We start from the raw sequence: 4,299 nt of genomic DNA, 5'->3' as shown, positions 1-4,299 counted from the left end.
CAGAAAGCTAATTTTAGAGTTGATGCCAGAGGGCTCCTTAGGCTGCGTTGAAAAGGAGTCCTGCTTGGCAGAATGTAGTATTTGCGCTTTATCCTTTGGAGTGATATTTCTAAAAATTTGAGACATGAACCTCAGAAATTGTTGGCAAAGGCTGGGTGAAAGAGGTCTACACTCCAGTAACTTTGAGAAGCAAGTGGTTAAATGAAGGTGAATTTTTTTACTCCAAAACTACCCAGAGACTTTACTATACTAACTAGTCTCTTGCCCAAGAGGCAGAAAATTGACATTTCTTAGGAAATTTGTCCCGTATCCCTGTTTTGAGTATTTGTGAGAAATACTGTTCAGGCAGTGTTGCATAGGTGTGACCATAGATACATGTCAAAATAGAGACATTAAATATGAAGAACGGAGATTTGATAGCTGACATGTGTGTGGAATACTGAAGGTGAGTATCTACACAGAAGACAGCACAGTGGTGTATATTCTGTATGCTCAGGGTCTGAGGTAGGCCTTTGTAAGGAGAAGGGCATGGATTCTATAACCAAACTACCTGGCACTAAACTTCTCTCATTCTTATCTAATGACCTTAGACAAACATCTTTACATTCCATGCCTCAGTTTCCCCAATTGAAAATGAGATAAGAATATACTTATAGGGGGTATTATGAGGATTAGACAATAACATATTTATAACTGTGCCTGTTACATATTAGCACTGAAGAGCATTTTGTTAATTGTGGAGGACAGGGCAGAATTCTTGGCGGTAACTGAGTAAGTCAAGAAGGACTGTGTGCTTGGACAATGTGTGTCTCTGCTCTCTCTTATTTCCCATTGATTTCGTTTAACTTTCTTCTGCTTTCCTCCACTGCCTTGTTCTCTGAACAGAACACAGGAGCCACACCACATGAATGACAAACAATGGTTGTATGAAGTATGAAGCCCAAAAGAATGCAAATCAAATACATTTGAAAATAACAAACAACTGTATTTACATTATGAAGCACTAAGTAGGAATTCTAGTATAACAAATCTGTTAGTAGTGTGGGTGTTACTAGAATGGGTCCATTATGGTACTAAGGAAGTCTGCCACAAGAATGTGACTCCATTGGTAGCTCAGTGGTTGCCACTTCTGTGTGCTTCTGAGAAGAGCAGGAACTTATCAAATTAAGGATAACAGCAAAGTATATGTTATCGTTGTCACATGACTCCTACATGCCAGCCAGCATGGCATGGTGCTCACCTGCGAAAACAGAAGTCTGAGTGTGGGACATATGCTGCCTGTATTGGTGTTATGGAAGCATCTCTGTAAAGATTTTTGAAGGTAGATCTGCCTACGTTATATTTTTGTTCAGTACACATTAGATTGTCACTACCATGTAAGCTGAAACTCTTAAAGTACAGGACCAAGACTGTGACCCAGGTCTTCCTGTCTCTAGTGACCTTGCTTTTCTACTATGTAGACCCTGTGGATGAGTGCTTGTGAGTCATCCACTTGTTAATTCATCACTTCTCTAAAGGTGTTTGCAACACGCCAGGAACTTTGACAGGTGCTGGAGATAAAGTGAAGAAAAAAATCAGGCACAGTCCCTGTTCCCATGGGTCAGTCAGATGCCAGGGAAGATGCTGAATGGGAAGTGAAATGATAAGGGCTGGATGGAGAGAAAGACTCAGACAATTGCATGATACTTTAATCATCATTTTTGATCCCACTGAGGACCCACGTTCGGACCCTAGGAGCTGCAATCAAATCAAATAAAAACCAGCGAGGCTGAGGGTGTAGCTTAATGGTAGACACTTCCCCAATGTGCATGAGGCTCTGGATTCATCCCTACCACTGGAGGTGGAATGTAGAGAAGGCAAGGTTATTTTTCAGGGTATGAAGTCTCCAAGAGTATAGCTTAGCCTAGGTATCCACTACCTGCTAGTTATATGGCCTTGAGGATGTCGCGTAAAATTAGTTTCCCAGTTCCTCTCTCTCTCTCTCTCTCTCTCTCTCTCTCTCTCTCTCTCTCTCTCTCTCTCTCTCTCTCCCCCCCTCTCTGTGTATGTATGTATACATGTATGTATGTATGTATGTATGTAAGTATGTATGTATGTATATATAGGTGTTTGTATGATGTGTTATGTGTGTATGTGTGATGTATTATGAGGTTATATGTGTGTGTGTGTTCATGAGAATAAGTACTTCTGCCCAAATGTGAAGTTCAGAGGGCAAACTTGGGTGTAGGTACTTACCTTCGACCGTGTTTAGAACAGGGAGTTTTGTTGCTCCCTGATATGCACATCAGAATAATGAGTTTCTAGAGATTCTTTATCATCCCGCCATAGACATGCCGGGACTGCAGACACATGCTGCCACATCTGGCATCATATGGGTTCTGGGGTTCAGTTTTCTCTCTCTTGAACAGTGGTATTTTACCATCTCCCAAGCAAAGTCCCCAGTTTTCTTTTAATTTTCAGATTAAATAAGTTAACAGATATAAGCTTTTGAAGTAAAAATTATATATATTAAATGCATATTTTTCTTATGAGCCAATCCCAAGAGGTAGTTAGTTCTTCAGCTGTTCTTTCTGGGCTTTTGCCTTTCTCTTCTCTGTGGCTTAGGTAGTAAACCTTTTGGGTCTCCTGTTGATCAGGGCTCATCATGACCATGTTATATATAATGTTTCCTCTCATTTACACTTTGTTTGCGGTATTGTGCCAAAAAAAGCCTACAAATTATTGTTACTTCTCCTATTAAGAGATATGGTTTGATGCTTGTTCCTCCAAATCCGAACTAAAGTTTGTTCTTACTTGGTCAATGGAGTAGTGCAGAAACAGTGTTCTAAATTCTAAGCAGGTAATATAAAACTTTTATCTTTTTTTGTTGTATTATGCAATGGTCACTCAGACAAACCCAATTCCCTTGTCAGAAGCTTGAACTCTTGAGGCCACCAGAGAGAGCCCAATAAAAGTCTCCACCGCAAAGTTCAGAGAGGGCACAAAGAGAGAGACTAGTGAGTCCCAGTACATGCCAACCCTTGGCCCTTCTCTTAGCTGATACTCCATGCATGGTAAATCAATTATCCTTGCCAAGCCTGGCCTGTGGCTGATTCAGAACAAAAGAAATGAATCAGGCTTAACAATGTTTATTACAGTTTATTTTGTAGCAATAGATAATTGGATGAATTTAAAACTCAGTCCAGCAGCAAATTCTTTGGAAGTGTAAAGTCATGCGTAAACCACGACAAGGATTTCAAGATGGGAATCTATCTGTTAAGCTGAGAAAAGCTGGCCTCAGTAGCTCAGGTATTCACTCACTGTACATCGCTAAAGTAACTTGTGTTGAAAGAGAATTGCTGTGAAGAATGTTCTGGTGTTCTCTACAATGAGAATATATTCTGGAAAAGGGATGCTGAGGATAACTGGGAGTCAGAGCTGATTCACAAAGCCAAAGCTAAAAGAGGAAATGATTCATGTAAGGATGTGATTCCACTCACAAGACTTTATTGAGCATCTATGATACACCAGTCTAGGTACTAGAGATGTATAGGTGAGATCCTTAGGGACAGAGGGATGAGGAGGTAGGACCAATCATTCTGTATCAGCTTTGCAAAGGTTAAGGCTGTGGGAAGTAATTTAGTGATAGAGCACTTGCCTAGCATACACAGCGCATAGATTTGATCCTCAGAATAGAGAGGGGTCTACATACTGAGGCATCAGTGGGATCTGAGAAAAGATATATTCAGTGCTATCAGAAGGTTTCAAGGGAAACTTCTTGGACCCGGGAGGGAGTAATAAAGAATAAACAGGTTCACCAGGAAGACCCAGGCTAGGCAGATGTAACATAATGTAAATACAGGCAATGTGAATGCAAAGTGCATACATGAATGCCAGGGTCTATCCCAACTCAAGTCCTAGACTCAGGAAACGTACTGTGTGCTTTTTGAGGCTATATTTTATTTTTGTAACAGAATTAACCATTTGGTGCCTCATAGGTTTACTGGAAAGCTAAAAGTGAAAACATGTAAAGCCCTTAAGAAGATTTCTAGTATAGCATAGGGAGGCAGTGTTGGCTCCAACAAGGAAAAGAGCATATGAAAAGAAGAGAGGCAAGAAACAGCATGGTAAAATAAGGGGTGATCTAGTTCACAGTGATTGGCCTGAATTGATAAGGCACAAGGGATGGATATATTGATGATCGGTGGGAGATGAAACTCAGGAAGTCAGCGGAAACTGGTCTTGAAAGCAAGCGTAGATTGTATATTCTAGGGCAGTTGTGACTTGTGATATGCTCTTAGGAGGAAATATTAGAATCAC

The sequence above is a fragment of the Rattus rattus genome, chromosome 5, assembly GCF_011064425.1.
Source record: "Rattus rattus isolate New Zealand chromosome 5, Rrattus_CSIRO_v1, whole genome shotgun sequence".
Taxonomy (NCBI): Eukaryota; Metazoa; Chordata; class Mammalia; order Rodentia; family Muridae; genus Rattus; species Rattus rattus.
This window is presented reverse-complemented; position numbering follows the sequence as displayed.